Below are 20,938 nucleotides of genomic sequence, written 5' to 3' on the forward strand. Positions count from 1 at the left end.
TGATGCTTTTGAACTGCGGTGTCGGAGAAGATTCTTGAGCATCCCTTTGACTGAAAGGAGATCAAACCAGTCCATCCTGAAGGAGATCAGTCCTGAATATACACTAGAAGGACTGATGCTGAAGCTGAAACTCCAGTACTTTGGCCACCTGATACAAAGGACTGACTCACTGGAAAAGACCCTAATGCTGGGAAAGATTGAAGGTGGGAGGAGAAGGGGACAGTAGAGGTTGAAATGGCTGGATGACATCACTGACCCAATGGACATGAGTTTGAGCAAGTTCCAGGAGTTGGTGATGGACAGGGAGGCCTGGCGTGCTGTAGTCCATGGGGTCGCAAAGAGTCAGTTAAGACTGAGTACCTGAACTAACATAAACTGAACTGAAAAAGGAGAGTGAAAAAGCTGGCTTAAAACTCAACATTCAAAAAACTAAGATTATGGCATCTGGCCCCATCACTTCATGGCAAATCAGTTCACCTCAGTTCAGTCACTCAGCTGTGTCCGACTCTTTGTGACCTCATGGACTGCAGCATGCCAGGCCTCCCTGTCCATCACCAACTCCCAGAGTTTACCCAAATTCATGTCCATTGAATTGGTGATGCCATCCAACCATCTCATCCTCTGTTGTCCCCTTCTCCCCCTGCCTTCAATTTTTCTCAGCATCAGGATCTTTCCAAATGAGTCAGCTTTTTGCATCAGGTGGCCAAAGTATTGGAGTTTCAGCTTCAACATCAGTCTTTCTAATGAACACTCAGGACTGATCTCCTTTAGGATGGAATGGTTGCAACTCCTTGCAGTCCAAGGGACTCTCAAGAGTCTCCTCCAACACCACATTCAAAATAATCAATTCTTCGGTGCTCAGCTTTCTTTCGAGTGAAACCCTCACATCCATACATGACTACTGGAAAAACCATGGCCTTGACTAGACAGAACTTTGATGGCAAAGTAATGTCTCTGCTTTTTAATATGCTGTCCAGGTTGGTGGACTGCAGTCCATGGGGTCGCGAAGAGTAGGACACAACTGAGTGACTTCACTTTCACTCTTCACTTTCATGCATTGGAGAAGGAAATGGCAACCCACTCCAATGTTCTTGCCTGGAGAATCCCAGGGACGGAGAGCCTGGTGGGCTGCCGTCTATGAGGTCGCACAGAGGCAGACATGACTGAAGCGACTTAGCAGCAGCAGCAGCTAGGTTGGTCATAACTTTCCTTACAGGAGTAAGCATCTTTTAATTTCATGGCTGCAATCACCATCTGCAGTGACTTTGCAGCCCCCCAAAATAAAGTCTGACACTGTTTCCACTGTTTCCCCATCTATTTCCCATGAAGTGATGGGACCAGATACCATGATCTTAGTTTTCTGAATGTTGAGCTTGAAGCCAACATTTTCACTCTCCTCTTTCACTTTCATCAAGAGGCTTTTTAGTTCCTCTTCCCTTTCTGCCATAAGGGTGGTGTCATTTGCATATCTGAGGTTATTGATATTTTCCCGGCAATCTTGATTCCAGCTTGTGTTTCTTCCAGTCCAGCGTTTCTCATGATGTAGCCTGCATAGAAGGTAAATAAGCAGGGTGACAATATACAGCCTTGATGTACTCCTTTTCCTATTAAGAACCAGTCTACTGTTCCATGTCCAGTTCTAACTGTTGCTTCTTGACCTGCATACAGATTTCTCAGGAGGCAGGTCAGGTAGTCTGGTATTCCCATCTCTTTCAGAATTTTTCAGTTTACTGTGATCCACACAGTCAAAGGCTTTGGTGGTGAAAAACTGGAAACATTGACAGACTTTATTTTCTTGGGATCCAAAATCATTTTTGATGGTGACTGCAGCCATGAAATTAAAAGATGCCTGCTCCTTGGAAAAACAGGCATGACAAATCTAGACAGCATATAAAAAGTCAGAGACAAAGGTCCATATAGCCAAATCTGCTGTATTTCCAGTAGTCATGTGTGGATATGAGAATTAGACTATAAAAAAGACTGAGAGCCAAAGAACTGATGCTTTTGAGCTGTGGTTCTGGAAGCTGGAGAGGACTTTTGAGAGTTCCTAGGAGAGTAAGGAGATTAAACCAGTCAATCCCAAATGAAATCAACCCTGAATATTCATTGGAAGGATGATGTTGAAGCTGAAGTTATAATACTTGACCACCTGATGCGAAGAGCTGACTCACTGGAAAAGACTCTGATGCTGGGAACCACTGAGGGCAAGAGGAGAAGGGGACAGCAGAGGAAAAGGTGGTTGGATGGCATCACCGACTCAATGGATTGGAGTTTGAGCAAACTCTGGGAGACAATGAAGGACAAGCAAGACTGGTGTCCTGCAATCCATTGGTTTTGAAAGTGCTGGATACAACTTGGTGGCTGAACAATAGCTAACTCTTCCCCTCTGTCAGGTTATTCCTCCATCTATTGCAGAAGAGATCATTTTATTGCTAAAACATGGAGAAAACAATGACAAAAACTCTCTTGAGCTTTGGAGGACACTGAAGAATACACAATGGCATGTGTGGGTGTGTTTGGTGTGTGGTGTGTTTGGGGATGACATTTCTCGTATGTAAATATATCCTCTGAGATTTATCTAAAATTATCTAGCTATGCAAAGCCTCTAAACATTTGCAAAACAAAGTCTGGATTGCATACTATGAGCAAATATTTAGACATGTAAAGAGGTAATATTTTAATACTTTCAGTGCCATAAAGGAACTCACAGTCTATTAAACTTCAATACTTGCTCTAATCCAGGGCATCCCCCTGTGACTTTTTAAATAAATTTTAAATATATATTTGTGATTAAGAGTAATAACATATCCTGGCTATTATAAACAGTGCTGCGATGAACATTGGGGTACATGTGTCTCTTTCAATTCTGGTTTCCTCGGTGTGTATGCCCAGCAGTGGGATTGCTGGGTCATAAGGTAGTTCTATTTGCAATTTTTTAAGGAATCTCCACACTGTTCTCCATAGTGGCTGTACTAGTTTGCATTCCCACCAACAGTGTAGGAGGGTTCCCTTTTCTCCACACCCTCTCCAGCATTTATTGCTTGCAGATTTTTGGATCGCAGCCATTCTGACTGGTGTGAAGTGGTACCTCATTGTGGTTTTGATTTGCATTTCTCTAATAATGAGTGATGTTGAGCATCTTTTCATGTGTTTGTTAGCCATCCGTATGTCTTCTTTGGAGAAATGTCTGTTTAGTTCTTTGGCCCATTTTTTGATTGGGTCGTTTATTTTTCTGGAGTTGAGCTGCATAAGTTGCTTGTATATTTTTGAGATTAGTTGTTTGTCAGTTGCTTCATTTGCTATTATTTTCTCCCATTCAGAAGGCTGTCTTTTCACCTTGCTTATATTTTCCTTTGTTGTGCAGAAGCTTTTAATTTTAATTAGATCCCATTTGTTTATTTTTGCTTTTATTTCCAGCATTCTGGGAGGTGGATCATAGAGGATCCTGCTGTGATTTATGTCTGAGAGTGTTTTGCCTATGTTCTCCTCTAGGAGTTTTATAGTTTCTGATCTTACATTTAGATCTTTAATCCATTTTGAGTTTATTTTTGTGTGCGGTGTTAGAAAGTGATCTAGTTTCATTCTTTTACAAGTGGTTGACCAGTTTTCCCAGCACCACTTGCAGATGAATGGATAAGAAAGCTGTGGTACATATACACAATGGAATATTACTCAGCCGTTAAAAAGAATTCATTTGAATCAGTTCTGATGAGATGGATGAAACTGGAGCCGATTATACAGAGTGAAGTAAGCCAGAAAGAAAAACACCAATACAGTATACTAACACATATATATGGAATTTAGGAAGATGGCAATGACGACCCTGTATGCAAGACAGGGAAAGAGACACAGATGTGTATAACGGACTTTTGGACTCAGAGGGAGAGGGAGAGGGTGGGATGATTTGGGAGAATGACATTCTAACATGTATACTATCATGTGAATTGAATCGCCAGTCTATGTCTGATGCAGGATACAGCATGCTTGGGGCTGGTGCATGGGGATGACCCAGAAAGATGTTATGGGGAGGGAGGTGGGAGGGGGGTTCATGTTTGGGAATGCATGTAAGAATTAAAGATTTTAAAATTAAAAAAATAAAAAACTAAAAAATAAAATAAAATAAAATAAAATAAAATTAAAAAAAAAAGAGTAATAACATAGCAGAACTTATTTAAACCACAATAAAAGGTTTATTAAACATCGGTAAATTGCTTGGGATTCTTCAGGGAAATTTCTTTTCCTTCTCCTGAACTAGTGCTGTCCTTCTCTGCAGAGTTTCATCAACTTCATGCCCCCTGAGTGGGATTAGAATTCCTGCTGCTACAGTAAAAAGCTTCTCTCAAGGTGTTTTTCCATAAATGGCTAGTATCCCAATAGAATACATTGAAAAGGTCATTGAGAAACCTTTGGAGTCCCAGCAGAAAAGGCAGCAAGTGAGGCAACAGAATCCTAAGGAGAATATGACCATTTTGGTCCACACTATTTTTCATCCATTCTATCAGTAAAGTTAACATAGCAATAATATTTTCTTTTCTCAGAGGGTGTTACAACTCCTCTCCTCTAAAAAACACACACATTTTCCTCCTAATGAAGCCAGTTTGCTAATCAGCCAAGGTGCACTAAAAAGTCAAGTGCAATCAGGTATTAAGAGACAAGTGATTATGGTAAGTATTTAAGAATCAGAAGCAGAAGTCATATTAGATGTAAATGCTTCTGTTTCTAAACTTAGAAAGTTTTTCTTTGTGACATTTAATTTCTATTCTCGCCTATATTACCCATCTGCTTTTCTACTTAACATTTTGCATTTAGTCCCAGCATCAGCTTCTCCTATTGATTTATGTCCATATGAAGCTGGTTCCTCTCCAGCAAAGTCGATCTTGAAGGAGTTCTAGTGAATCATAGTGGGGTAAAGAGATGAGTTATTTAGCCACTAGTCAATATGCTTTATGTTCAGTTCATTGACTAGAAAATGGAAATACCACTTTTTAAAATATGAATCTTTAATATGGTCAAATCAGGGTATATTTCATGGGAACCAATCTATGTTCCAATAAGTCTTCATGCTAACACATGATAATAATGACTGAGCCAGACATACTTAAAGACTATTCTGATATGGAACCATGGGAACTACGTGTGGATCATGTTCACAGGCTTATTCTTCCGTACAAACAGCATGGGTTAAAGATAGGCATTCATCATGCAGGGACTTCACACTACCTTGCCTCTGACAACGTAAAGTACAGAGAAATAAAATTTATCAATATTTTGGAAAGTTTAAAGGATTGCAAAGCTAAATGAAAATGTTTTTCCCTAAAACAGTGTTTCTCAACCATAATAGAATATATTTTTTTAAATGTGAAGGCTATTTAAGAGTACTCATATCCAGAGTCCAACAAACAAACCTAAAAGTTAAGGTTTTCTGGAGATGAGCCCCAGGCCCTGGTATTATTAATATCTCAAAGTCCACAGGTGCCACCCAAGTGCTAGCTACAAGGATTGAAATTCACTACCCTAGAAAGCACAGAAACACACTCAACAGCCAAAGTAGTCATTTTAAGTTGATCATGAAGGAGATTTAAATATTTTTTCCCTGAGTTTCTAAGAATAATAGACATAGATGTATCAAAAATTAATAACAGTGAACTTTCTCATCAACTTTTTGTTGAATAAGAAATGTTTACAAATTCTCCAAGATACATTCCAAGCTAATATACAAAGAAGAAAAAGTCCACATTTTCATAAAATATACAGTAAGCACAAGCATTTGTCAGTTTAGGGCCATTGGGGGAAACCTGATAGGTCCCCAAGAACCAAGGGCTTCGTGGAGCAGAAACTGGTGGCACTAGTGGTAAAGAACCTGCCTGTCAATGCAAGAGATGGAAGAGACGTAGGTTTTATCTCTGGGTCTGGAAGATCCCCTGGAGAAGGAAATGGCAACCCACTCCAGTTCTCTTGTCTGGAGAATCCCATGGACAGAGGAGCCTGGGTGGCTACGGTCCAGAGGGTCGCAAAGAGTCATACACGATTGAAGCGACTTAGTACACTTGTGATATTATAGTTGCTTCCATTTTCTCTTAATACTTCAGATATTTTCCAAGTACTTCTCAAAATGCTACTTGAACACAAAGCATTATATTCTTGGAAGACATCTGAAATATGTTAAATAGTAAATTGATCCTACCATTAAAAGAAATTAAGAGTATTAACTTTTACTTGTTATTTCTTTCAGGTTTTTCTCCATCTATCATGAATTTGTTATCAAACAGAGGTATTTTCTAGATGGTTTTTTTTCTGTTAGCTGAATGAATTATTCATTTAGAAAACTTGTTTTTCAGTTCTCTTTCCTCTCTCTTGATTCTCCTTCATATAACACTGTCACTCGTATCTGTTGTCTTCCTATTCACTATTTCCAAAATTCTTTTCTAGCATCTGAAGTCCTATCCCATTGGTCTGTGTTTGGATATTTTGTGATTCCTGGTGTGGGTCAGGAAAGCAGGAATGGTTCAGATTATTCATGGCACATTTGCCGAAAATGAATGTCTAATGTCATTAGAATACTAGTGAAGACAATGAGACCCAAGTGGCCCAGATTAGCCTAATTCACAATAAAAGAACCCACAGGTGTGAATGTGAAGATAAGGACACAACCCATTAATTGTCATACTTTATTTTTTTTAATTATCTTAATGTTCCCACATCCCGTTAGCTCTTGAACATGTTGGGTTGCCCAAAAAGTTTGTTCAGGTTTTTCTGTTAAGATGTTACAGAAAAACCCAGAAGAACTTTTTGACTGACACAGTATTACCCAATTTTTGCTGGCTCCAGACCACCTTCGGAGAAGGCAATGGCAACCCACTCCAGTACTATTGCCTGGAAAATCCCATGGACGGAGGAGCCCGGTAAGCTGCAGTCCATGAAGTCGCTAAGAGTTGGACATGACTGAGCGACTTCACTTTCACTTTTCACTTTAATGCATTGGAGAAGGAAATGGCAACCCACTCCAGTGTTCTTCGCTGGAGAATCCCAGGGACAGGGGAGCCTGGTGGGCTGCTATCTATAGTGTTGCACAGAGTTGCACACGACTGAAGCGACTTAGCAGCAGTAGCAGCCAGACCACCTTTCCCACTCATGGGATACAGAATCCCTTGCAAAATCCAGTCAAAATAATTTTTGATGTTTCCATGCACTTATATTTACTTAAAAATAATTTTTGGATTTTGATGCTGCTGATGTACCTCATTTATGCTTCAAATCTTATATTCCATAATAATCCAACAATCTTTTATTAAACAAAGATTCCCTTCATGGGTTATCCACAGTAAAGTGCTCAGGACACTGAAATGTCCCTCAAAGATTAAGATCTTTTAACTAACAAAGTCTATTTCCCCCACAAGATGAAAAACTATTTATCATTTTTCTTGATCAGAGGAGTGTTAGTCACCAAAACACATCTAAAAATCTGCTTACTTTTTAAGATAATGCTGAGTTGTGAAATCTAGTTAAATCAGACCACATAGTCTCTTAGTCTCCTTTGCCATATAAATGCCACAGTCTTCCCCTCTCCCCAGTCCACAGTACAATAGTTAAACCTGTATCTGCTTGTCACTGATACAGTGTGAGTGATTATCCTTATGTAAGTCATAGGATGCAAATGACTATGAGAGAGTTGGTAGGGGTTCCCTAGCTCTACCTTTGAGTTATATAAATCTGAATTATGACACCAGTAATGCTGCTATGTGTGATTTTCTTTCATACACAATAGCAACTCCTTGAGAAGGACTGTATCCCCAAATTTTGACTCCTTACTACAGTTCAGTAAAGATGTATGGGATAGTCATACAAATGAAATACCAGAGGATTATTAAGAAGTGGGAAAAGGTTAGGTATATCTGAAATATACTTGTCTATGTTCCATAGCATTCTTTTTCACTGAGAACCTGGTTTCTCCCCTAGCCTAAAAAAATACAAAAGACATAAAAAACTTCATAAAGTCCTCTTTATCCTCCTCTACCTCAGCCAACAGAGAGGGCACTGCTGCTCTTGTTTCCCTTGGAAGAGGATTTCCCTTAGAACCAGCTTATCAGAGCACTTCTTCCAGCAATAAAGGTTAAATCTATCTAATGCTACGTCACTTCAGTCATGTCTGACTCTTTGTGACCCTATGGACCACCGCGCACCAGGCTTGCCTGTCTATGGGATTCTCTAGGCAAGAATACTGGGGTAGGTTACCATACCCTCCTCCAGGGTATCTTCAAAATGCAAGGGTTGAACCCTTGTCTTTTTATGGCTCCTGCACTGGCAGGCAGGTTCTTTACCACTAGTGCTACCTGGGAAGCCCATCTATCTTGCTGCTAAGTTGCTTCAGTCGTGTCCGACTCTGTGCGACCCCATAGATGGCAGCCCACCAGGCTCCCCAGTCCCTGGGATTTTCTAGGCAAGAGTAATGGAGTGGGGTGCCATTGCCATCTATCTTGAGTAGCATCAATTCTGCACAAGTAGGGCCCACTGTGGAATGCTTTACTGTGCAACAGTTATCTGTTACCAAAAGAACATTGGAAAGGTTGATGTGATCATTTTGTTCAGTTTGATTTCTAGATGCTAAACCTGATAACCTGATATACAGCCTCTCTTCTGAGTAAAAATATGACTCATGAAAGCATATTCAAGCTCCATTCAATCAGATTCATGCTTATATCCTTTCTTTTCAGGAGGGAGGGAAAAATGATATTTTCTGATATTATAGCAAAGACCAAATTAGTTTTTCTCTTCTTAGTATGCTTTGCAGCTCCCGATTTCCACCTCAAACTCAGCCAGAGTCATTGATCTTTTAAAATATAGGCCTAGCACAGTGTCCTGTACATTTATATTTTCATCACTTCAGTAAGTATTTATTGAGATTCTACTAATTCCTCAATAAATATTTATGATAGTCATATAACTCAAAGTTGGAAGGAAGATAAATTAAGACTATAGAAGTATAAACATAAGGATAACATTACTCAGTACATGTGGAAATTTTCAGAGCTAGGACCATTTTTCAGCATCTAGCAAGATGACTGGACTCAAATCAATATTTGCAGAAGTGAACTGTGGACCAATCAGGAAATAAGATCTAAACTAAGAAATCAGAGTGAAATTAATTTTATCTGAAAATCAGTAAAAAGGGTAGTCAAGGAATAGAAACCTTTAAAGAAGAACATGGGTATCCTATTTGTCTCCCATGCTTACTCTTGGAATTCTGTAGGAACATGAGGAACTATGTCCATTTTCTTGCCCATATTACAGTCTTAGTCATAGAGCAAGAAATAAGGATTTGCTTTGGTTAAACAGCAAGCACATTTGCATAGGGCACTATTAGAGAATTCAGGACTCAGTGTCAAATTAAATACTGCAGACATTGTAAAGTACATAGGACTGTAATATTATTGTTGGTTTCATAAATATGATAAGATTTAGGCTACTCTCATTTAATAAATTATCTAATTGTTTCTCCTAAATATAGATCTCAACATACTTCCATCTCTAAAAATACAAATAAAATATTCCTCATGAATAACATAAACTTTATGTGTGTGTGTGTGTGTGTGTGTGTGTGTGTGTTTCAGAAACACCAAATATATTTTATGTGTTGATCACAATTTTTCTGCCAACCTGTGAAAAGTACTCCAGGACATGTAATGCTTGTCCAAAATCACTGATTTAAATATTTTGACACAACTTGATTGGTAAAATAGTTGATAACTCATAAAATAAGGTCTAAAATGTTAATCGCTCACATTTATTCCACATATGATTATTTTATGACAACTGTAACATAAAATATCTGAATACTGATAAAACTATTTGATATATTTTTGCTTATAAAACAGTCTCTGGTATGATGCTTAGGAATCTACTAGTTTACATAAAGGCATTAACTGTTGGACAATCTGAATTTCTAGGTAAGCAGATATTAAGGAACCTATCTAGAAAATTCCAAGAGCATAAAAGGGAATATTTAGTTTTCTATAATGTTTTTAATAACTTGACTCTGACAAGATTCTAAAACTGCACAACTTCTGCTGGTGTGGAAATCATGATAAAAAAAAGACGGAAATTGGCATTACTAATCAGAATTTGGTCCACTGACAGAATGTGGTCTACTGGAGAATGGAAGGGCAAACCACTTCAGTATTCTTGCCTTGAGAACCCCATGAACAGCATGAAAAGACAAAATGATAGGATACTTAAACAGGAACTCCCCAGATCAGCAGGTGCCCAATATGCTACTGAAGATCAGTGGAGAAATAACTCCAGAAAGAATCAAGGGATGGAGCCAAAGCAAAAACAATACCCAGTTGTGGATATGACTGGTGATAGAAGCAAGGTCCAATGCTGTAAAGAGCAATATTGCATAGGAACCTGGAATGTCAGGTCCATGAATCAAGGCAAATTGGAAGTGGGGCACAGGAGAAGGCAAGAGTGAACATCGATATTCTAGGAATTGGTGAACTAATATGGGCTGGAATGGGTGAATTTAACTCAGATGACCATTATATCTACTACTGTGGGCAGGAATCCCTTAGAAGAAATGGAGTAGCCAGTACGATCAACAAAAGAGTCTGAAATGCAATACTTGGATACAATCTCAAAAATGACAGAATGATCTCTGTTCATTTCCAAGGCAAACCATTCAATATCACAGTAATCCAAGTCTATGCCCCAACCAGTAATGCTGAGGAAGGTGAAGCTGAACGGTTCTATGAAGACCTATAAGATCTTTTAGAATTAACACCCCAAAAACATGTCCTTTCCATTTTAGGGGACTGGAGTGCAAAAGTAGGAAGCCAAGAAACACCTGGAATAACAGGCAAATTTGGCCTTGGAGTGTGGAATGAAGCAGGGCAAAGACTAATAGAGTTTTGCCAAGAGAACGCACTGGTCATAGCAAACACCCTCTTCCAACAACACAAGAGAAGACTCTACACATGGACATCACCAGATGGTCAACACCAAAATCAGATTGATAATATTCTTTGCAGCCAAAGATGGAGAAGCTCTATACAGTCAACAAAAACAAGACTGGGAGCTGACTCTGGCTCAGATCATGAACTCCTTATTGCCAAATTCAGACATAAATTGAAGAAAGTGGGGAAAACCACTAGACCATTCAGGTATGACCGAAATCAAATCCCTTATGATTATACAGTGGAAGTGAGAAATAGATTTAAGGGCCTAGATCTGATAGATAGAGTGCCTGATGAACTGTGGATGGAGGTTCATGACATTGTACAGGAGACAGGGATCAAGATCATCCCCATGGAAAAGAAATGCAAAAAAGCAAAATGGCTCTCTGAGGAGGCCTTATAAATAGCTGTGAAAACAAGAGAAGTGAAAAGGAAAGATATAAGCATCTGAATGCAGAGTTCCAAAGAAAAGCAAGGAGAGATAAGAAAGTCTTCCTCAGCGATCAATGCAAAGAAATATAAGAAAACATCAGAACGGGAAAGACTAGAGATCTCTTCAAGAAAATTAGAGATACCAAGGCAACATTTCATGCAAAGATGGGCTCGATAAAGAACAGAAATGGTATGGACTTAACAGAAACAGAAGATATTAAGAAGAGATGGCAAGAATATACAGAAGACCTGTACAAAAAATATCTTCACGACCCAGATAATCACCATGGTGTGATCACTTACCTATAGCCAGACACTCTGGAATGTGAAGTCAAGTGGGCCTTAGAAAGCATCACTATGAACAAAGCTAGTCGAGGTGATGGAATTCCAGTTGAGTTATTTCAAATCCTGAAAGATAATGCTGTGAAAGTGCTGAATTCAATATGCCAGCAAATTTGGAAAACTCAGCAGTGGCCACAGGACTGGAAAAGGTCCGTTTTCATTCCAATCCCAAAGAAAGGCAATGCAAAAGAATGCTCAGACTACTGCACAATTACACTCATCTCACAAATAGTAAAGTAATGCTGAAAATTCTCCAAGCCAGGCTTCAGCAATTCGTGAACCGTGACCATCTGATGTTCAAGCTGGTTTTAGAAAAGGCAGAGGAACCAGAGATCAAATTGCCAACATCTGCTGGATCATCAAAAAAGCAAGAGAGTTCCAGAAAAACATCTATTTCCACTTTACTGACTATGCCAAAGCCTTTGACTGTGTGGATCACAATAAACCGTGGAAAGTTCTGAAAGAGATGGGAATACCAGAGCACCTGACCTGCCTCTTGAGAAACCTATATGCAGGTCATGGAAAAGACTCTGATGCTAGGAGGGATTGGGGGCAGGAGGAGTAGGGGACGACCAAGGATGAGATGGCTGGATGGCATCATGGACTCTATGGACATGAGTCTGAGTGAACTCCGGGAGATGATGATGAACAGAGAGGCCTGGCATGCTGCGATTCATGGGGTCGCAAAGAGTCGGACATGACTGAGCGACTGACTGAACTGAACTGAACTGAAGCAACAGTTAGAACTGGACATGGAACAACAGGCTGGTTCCAAATAGGAAAAGGAGTATGTCAAGGCTGTATATTGTCACCCTGCTTATTTAACTTATACGCAGACTACATCATGAGAAACACTGGGCTGGAAGAAGAACAAGCTGGAATCAAGATTGCTGGGAGAAATATCAATAACCTCAGAAATGCAGATGACACCACCCTTATGGCAGAAAGTGAAGAGGAACTAAAAAGCCTCTTGATGAAATTCAAAGAAAAGAGTGAAAAGGTTGGTTTAACGCTCAACTTTCAGAAAACTGAGATTATGACATCCAGTCCCATCACTTCATGGCAAATAGATGGGGAAACTGTGGGAGCAGTGGCTGACTCTATATTTTTGGGCTCCAAAATCACTGCAGATGGTGATTGCAGTCATGAAATTAAAAGACACTTATTCCTTGGAAGGAAAGTTATGACCAATCTAGACAGCATATTAAAAAGCAGAAACATTACTTTGTCAACAAATGTCCATCTTTTCAAGGCTATAGTTTTTCCAGTAGTCATGTATGGATGTGAGAGTTGGACTATAAAGAAAGCTGAGCGCTGAAGAATTGATGCTTTTGAACTGTGGTGTTGGAGAAGACTCTTGAGAGTCCCTTGGACTGCAAGGAGATCCAACCAGTCCATTCTAAAGGAGATCAGCCCTGGGTGTTCATTGGAAGGATTGATGCTGAAGCTGAAACTCCAATACTTTGGCCGCCTCATGTGAAGAGCTGACTCATTGAAAAAAACTCTGATGCTGGCAGGGATTGGGGGCAGGAGGAGAAGGGGACGACAGAGGATGAGATGGCTGGATGGCATCATTGATTTGATGGACATGAATTTGAGTAAACTCCAGGAGTTGGTGATGTACAGGGAGGCCTGGCGTGCTACGATTCATGGGGTCACAAAGAGTCAGACCTGACTGAGCGACTGAACTGAACTGACTGAATCAGAATTTGGATGCTTGAAATTTATTAGATTATTTTAAACTTTGCTCTTATCAATTAGCGTTACAAATATTGAGATAATTTAAACAATTATAGGTATGATTTTTTTTTAAGTTTTAAATGTGACTGAAGCAATACTGAATTGATTTGCTTTACAACCTTGGCAGAAAATAATTGTAAATAAAAGAGCTAGGATTAAGCACTGAAAGAGTAGAGGAGTCCTACAGGAGTTAGTCTAGTCAGCACAAAAGGCAAAATCAATTATGAAAAAATTGCCTTAAAATTACCTGGAAAATACAGTACACACAATCCTGTGTACCCAATGTAATCCAGAAAATTGTTTGCACACTAAAATTTGAGAAACATTGAAATAGAATAAGGAAAAAAACAAAAGAAATTCTACATATCACTCTGCTTTTACTATAAGGAAATCTGTAGAAATAAGTTGGGATAAGTGGGGATTGCAAAGTGTCTGACCTTGCACATCAATTCAACCAATTTTAACACTAAGCCCTTATCTCAATTTATTTTAAGAGATTTATTATGTGGTGTGAGAGGTTAGATTCTAAAGTTAGCATATCATATAACTGTACCCTAGTCTATGACTCCACTGATCTAAAAGGACCTCCTGTCCCCAAATTGTTCCTACTGCTGCTTCAGTGTTCCTGGCTATGTCACAGGCAGAAGATGCTTGAAGATCAGAGGAAAGGCAAATGTTTTATAGACAAAGTAATTGCATCATTTTTGGCTAGGTACCTAATCTCTCTGGATAGTTTAATTCATACTGTCCAGATCTCTATGTATCAGAGAGTCAGTTCAGTCACTCAGTCGTGTCCGACTCTGAGACCCCATGGACTGCAGCATGCCAGGCCTCCCTGTCCATCACCAGCTCCCAAAGATTACTCAAGCTCATGTCCATTGAGCCAGTGATGGCATCCAACCATCTCGTCCTCTGTCATCCCCTTCTCTTCCCACCCTCAATCTTTCCCAGCATCATGGTCTTTCAAATGATTCACTTCTTCATGCCAGGTGACCAAAGTACAGGAGTTTCAACTTCAGCATCAGTCCTTCCAATGAATATTCAGGATTGATTTCTTTTAGAATGGACCAGTTGGATCTCCTTGCACAGTCCAAGGAACTCTCAAGAGTCTTCTCCAACACCACAGTTCAAAAGCATCAGTTCTCGGCGTTCAGCTTTCTTTATAGTCTAACTCTCACATCCATACATGACTACTGGAAAAACCTATAGTTAGTTCCATTAAGGGTATTGTTAGGGCTTCCATGATAGATCAGTGGGTAAAGAATCTGCCTGCAATGCAGGAGACCTCAGTTTGATTCCTAGGTCAGGAAGATCTGCTGGAGAAGGGATAGGCTATCCATTCAAATATTCTTGGGCTTCCCTTGTGGCTCAGCTGGTAAAGAATTTGCCTGTAATGCAGGAGACCTGGGTTCGATCCCTGGGTTGGGAAGATCCCCTGGAGAAGGAAAAGCTACCCACTCCAGCATTGTAACCTGGAGAATTCCATGGACTGTATAGTCCATTGGATCACAAAGAGTCGGACAGGACTGAGTGACTTTCACTTCTCAAGGGTATTGTTACCTACCTGTGTTGTCCAATATTAAAGCTACTAGCCACATGTGGCTACCTAAATAAAAATTAATTTAAGATAAGTAAAACTTAAAATTCAGTCCCTCAGCCATACTAGCCACATTCCATGTGCTCAATAACCACGTGTATAGTGGTTGCCATTTTGGACAATACAGATTCAGAATATTTCCATCATCACTGAAACTTCTACTGGGTAGCACTGGTATAACCATGGATATCAATGAAAGTGTTAGTCACTCAGTCATGTCTGACTTTTTGCAGACCCCGTGGACTGTAGCCTGCCAGGCTCTTCTAGAAGTCCATGTAATTCTCCAGGCAAGAACACTGGAGTGGGTTGCCATTCCCTTCTCCAGAGACTCTTCCCAAGCCAGGGAATGAACCCTGGTCTCCCACATTACAGGCAGATTCTTTACTGTCTGAGCCATTCGGCAAGGCCCATGGGTCTCATTGCCTCATGATATCATTTCTGGGGAAAATTCAACAAGTAATTGGGGTAAATATCATACTATAACTAACAGACTAGTAATTTAATTACTTATAAGAATTCATTTACCTACACTTTGAGTAATACCCATTTACAATCAATAATGTCACTTTGCTGATGAAAGAAATGTTTTATTTGTATTCCAGAAATAGAGAAATGTTGTGCTTAAGGTTATGGAAATAGCAAGTTACAATCCAGCATATTAAGCATTATAAAACATTTATTTCTCTCCTGTATATACTCTTTGGGGTCAGGGTATACTTTCTATATAATGCATTGGTATAAATTGACCAGAGTATTTGAGCCAAAAATAAAATTAAGCATAGTGTCTGCTATTGACAGAAATTGCACAACCCTTTATCCGTCACCCTTGGTGGTTGTTCATTTCTGGGAAAGTGAATTTGAGTACAACTGTCAAAAACATGCTAATCTCTACTGCAGGGAATTCACTGTCAAACACAAAGCTTTCTTGTTTGATTTTCATATTGACTCTGCGGGTTCAGAGAGAGAGAACTACATAAGCATGACAGTCTCTTGCCTTTTTCCATCCAATAACACACCCACAGGGCTTTGTGTCTCCCTCAGTTAACTGGTTTCCCACTTGTATCCAAAGCATAAAAGTAAATACACAAGGGCAGAGAAATAAATACTAGTAAAAGTACTTAAGTCAACTTTTCATGCTGGGTTCATTAGTTTTTTTGCAACTCTAGTTCACTCATTTAACTATTATTACTGGGCACATACTGCATGCCAGACACCGTTGTATGCATGAGAGAGAAACAGTTCCTGCCCATCATGGGCCTTTAAGTTTATGGAGCTTGAGTAAGTAGAAGGTAAGGAAAACAAGATAAAAATGTAAATAAATGCATAAATAAGATAATTTCAGTTAATGAGACAAATTCTTTGAAGAAATTAAAACAGGCTAATGGGGAAAAGGGCTTCCCTCCTGGCTCAGATGGTAAAGTATCTACCTTCAATGCAGGAGACCTGGGTTCAATTCCTGGGTTGGGAAGATGCCCTAAAGGGGAAAATGGCAACCCACTCCAGTATTCTTGCCTGAATCCCATGGACAGAGGAGCCAGGCAGGCCCCAGTTCTTGGGACTAGAAAGAGTCAGATACAACTTAAGAACTAAACAACAACAACAATGGGAAAAAAGTAACTAACGCAAGGGACTTTAGGCAGGGTGCTCAAAAGGTCCCCTATAGTGGGTGATGACAGATGACAACTGAGTTGATATCAGCTGTGCAAAGACACAGGGGTAGAGGACTTCAAGAAGACAAAACAGTATGTAAAATCTCTGAAGCAGAAATAGTCTCATGGTGCTTAAGAAATAATATATTTTTATAAAGGCTAGGACTGCTAAAGTGCAGGAGAAAAGACAATAGTAGGGAATGAGTTTAGGCATAGGTAGAAGGAAGATATTAAACTTTTACTGGCTTGGTAATAAGCTAGGAATTTATTCTAATTGCAATACAGAGCCATTAGAAGCACTTTAAACATGGAAGTGATAGTTTTTGTTTTCTGTTTTTAAAAGATCATGATGACATTTTTGTGTAACTAACAGAAAATGGTAACATGACTAGAATGGTAACAGGAGATGGGAAAATATAGAACCAGGATGTATCTTGGATGTGAAGTAACCATAACTTTTTAATAGTGATGGGCAATGAGAAAAAAAGGGTGGTTAAGGATGAATCCCAGTTCCTGTCCTGAGTAACTGTATGGATGGTGGTTCCACTGAAAGCAAATGCAGTTGTAATAAACTACACTACACAATCTTACGAATCTCTGTCCACAGTTATACATGCACACTGTTTATCAGATCTAATCCTTCAAATCTATTTGTCACTTCCACTGTATAATTGTAAAGGATTTAATTTAGTTCATACCTGAATAGTCTAGTGGTTTTCCCTACTTTCTTCAATTTAAGTCTGAATTTGGCAATAAGGTGTTCATGATCTGAGCCACAGTCAGCTCCTGGTCTTTTCTTTTCTTTTTTTGCTAACTGTATAGAGCTTCTCCATCTTCAGCTGCAAAAACTATAATCAACCTGACTTCAGCATTGACCATCTGGTGATGTCCATGTGTAGAGTCTTCTCTTGTGTCATTGGAAGAGGGTATTTGCTATGAACAGTGTTCTCCTGGCAAAATTCTATTAGCCTTTGCCCTGCTTCATTTTGGACTCCAAGGCCAACCTTCCCTGTTACTCCGGGTATCTCTTCACTTCCTGCGTTTGCATTCTAGTCCCCTATGATGAGAAGAACATCTTTTTGTTGTTGTTAGTTCTAAAAGGTCTTTCAGGCCTTCAAAAAACCGTTCAACTTCATCTTCAGCATTAGTGGTTGGTGCATAGACTTGGATTACTGTGATATGAATGATTTGCCTTGGAAGTGAGCAGAGATCATTGTCATGTTTGAGATTGTACCCAAAAACTGCATTTCAGGCTCTTTTGTTGACTATGAGGGCTACTCCATTTCTTCTAAGGGATTCTGGCCCACAAGAGTAGATATAATGGTCATCTGAATTAAATTTGTTCAATCTGGTCCATTTTAGTTCACTGATTTCTAAAATGTCAGTATTCACTCTTACCATTTCCTGTTGGAAACTTTCAATTTACCTTGATTCATGGACCCACATTGCAGTTTCCCATGGAATTTTGTTCTTTACAGCATCGGACTTTACTTCCATCACTGACCACATCCACAATAGAGCATTGTTTTCACTTTGGCTCAGCCTATTCATTCTTTCTGAAGCTATTTCTCCACTCTTCTCCAGTAGCATGTTGGGCACCTACCAACCAGGGGAGTTCATCTTTCAGGGTCATATATTTTTGTCTTTTGATACTGTTCATGGGGTTCTCAAAACTACCACATAATTGCACTCATCTCACAAACTTGCAAAATAATGCTCAAAATTGTCCAAGCTAGGCTTCAACAGTATATGAACAACTTCCAGATGTTCAAGTTGGATTTAGAAAAGACAGAGGAACAAGATATCAAATTGCCAACATCCACTGGATCATCAATAAAGGAAGGGAATTCCATAAAAATATTTACTTCGGCTTCATTGACTACACTAAAGCCTTTGACTGTATTCAATTTTTCAGTTCAATCACTCAGCCATGTCCAACTCTTTGTGACCCCATGAACTGCAGCATGCCAGGCTTCCCTATCCATCACCAACTCCTGGAGCTTGCTCAAACTCATGTCCCATCAAGTCGGTAATGCCATCCAACCATCTCATTATCTGCCATCCCCTTTTCCTCCCGCCTTCTATCTTTCCCAGCATCAGGGACTTTTCCAACGAGTCAGGTCTTCACATGATGTGGCCAAAGTATTGGAGTTCTAGCTTCAACACACGTCCTTCCAATGAATATTCAGGACTCATTTCCTTTAGGACTGACTGTTTGGGTCTCCTTGCAGTCCAAAGGATTCTCAAGAGTCTTCTCCAATACCAAAATTCAAAAGCATGAACTCTTCGGCACTCAGCTTTCTTTATGGTCCAACTCTCACATCCATATATGACTACTGGAAAAACCATAGCTTTGACCAGATGGACCTTTGTTGGCAAAGTAATGTCTCTGCCTTTTAATACGTTGCCTAGGTTAGTCATAGCTTTTCTTCCAAGGAGTAGGCACCTTTTAATTTCATGGCTGAAATCACCATCCTTAGAAGTCTGTCACTGTTTCCCTTGTTTCCCTATCTATTTGCCATGAAGTGATGAGAACAGATGCCATGATCTTAGTTTTCTGAATGTTGAGTTTTAAGCCAACTTTTTCACTCTCCTCTTTCACTTTCATTAAGAGGATCTTTAGTTCTTATTCCCTTTCTGCCTTAAAGGTGGTGTCATCTGCATGTCTGGGGTTACTGATAGTTCTCCCAGCAATCTTGATTCCAGCTTGGGCTTCATCCAGCCTGGCATTTCACATGACGTTCTCTGCATTTAAGTTAAATAAGCATGGTGACAACATACAGCCTTGACATACTCCTTTACCAATCTGGAACCAGTCCATTTTTCCATGTCTGATTCTAACTAGTGATTCTTGACCTGCATACAGATTTCTCAGGAGGGAGGTCAGGTGGTTTGGTATTCCCACCTCTTGAAGAATTTTCCACAGTTTGTTGTGATCTACACAGTCAAAAGCTTTGGCATAGTCAAGAAAGCAAAAGTAGATTATTTTCTGGAACTCTTTTGCTTTTTCAATGATTCAGCAGAGGTGGGCAAGTTGATCTCTGGTTCCTCTGCTTTTCCTAAATCCAGATTGATCATCTGAAAGTTCATGGTTCACATACTATTGAAGCCTGCCTTGGAGAATTTTGAGCATTACACTGCTAGCATGTGAGATGAGTGCAATTGTGCGGTAGTTTGAGCATTCTTTGGCATTGCCTTTCTTTGGGATTGGAATGAAAATGGACCTTTTCCAGTCCTGTGGCCACTGCTGAGTTTTCCAAATTTGCTGGCATATTGAGTGCAGCACTTTCACATCATCATCTTTCATGATTTGAAATAGCTCAACTGGAATTCCATCACTTCCACTAGCTTTGTTCGTATTGATGCTTCCTAAGGCCCACTTGACTTCACATTCCAGGATGTCTGGCTCTAGGTGATGATCACTCCATCACGGTTATCTGGGTCACAACAACCTGGAAATTTCTCAGGAGATGGGACTACCAGACCACCTTACCTGTCTCCTGAGAAATCTGTATGCAGCTCAAGAAACAACAGTTAGAATGAAACATGGAACAATAGACTGGTTCCAAATTGGGAAGGAAGTATGTCAAGGCTGTATATTGTCACCCTGCTTATTTAACTTATATGCAGAGTGCATCATGTGAAATCATGGACTGGATGAAGCACAAGCTAGAATCAAGATAAGGTGGAGAACTATCAGTAACCTCAGATATATGGATGACACCACCCTTATGGCAGAAAGTGAAGAGGAACTAAAGAGCCTCTTGATGAAGGTAAAAGAGGAGCATGAAAAATTTGGCTTAAAAATCTGAATCTTGAATCAACATTCAAGAAACAAAGATCGTGGTATCCAGTCCCATCACTTCATGGCAAATAGATAACAAAGGAAACAATGAGATACTTTATTTTGGGGGCTCCAAAATCATAGCAGATGGTGACTGCAACAGTCAAATTAAAAGACACTTGCTTCTTGGAAGGAAAGCTAAGACAAAGCTAGAGAGCATATTAAAAAGCAGAGACGTTACTTTACTGAAAATATCATATAGTCAAAACTATGTTTTCTCCATTAGTTATGTATGGATATTAGTGTTTGATCATTAAGAAAGCTGAGTGCTGAAAATTTGCTGCTTTTGAACTGTGGTGTTGGAGAAGACTCTTGAGAGTCCCTTGGGGTGTAAGGATATCAAACCAGTCAATCTTAAAGGAAATCAACCCTGAATATTCACTAG

Source organism: Ovis canadensis, chromosome 5, assembly GCF_042477335.2.
Source record: "Ovis canadensis isolate MfBH-ARS-UI-01 breed Bighorn chromosome 5, ARS-UI_OviCan_v2, whole genome shotgun sequence".
NCBI lineage: Eukaryota > Metazoa > Chordata > Mammalia > Artiodactyla > Bovidae > Ovis > Ovis canadensis.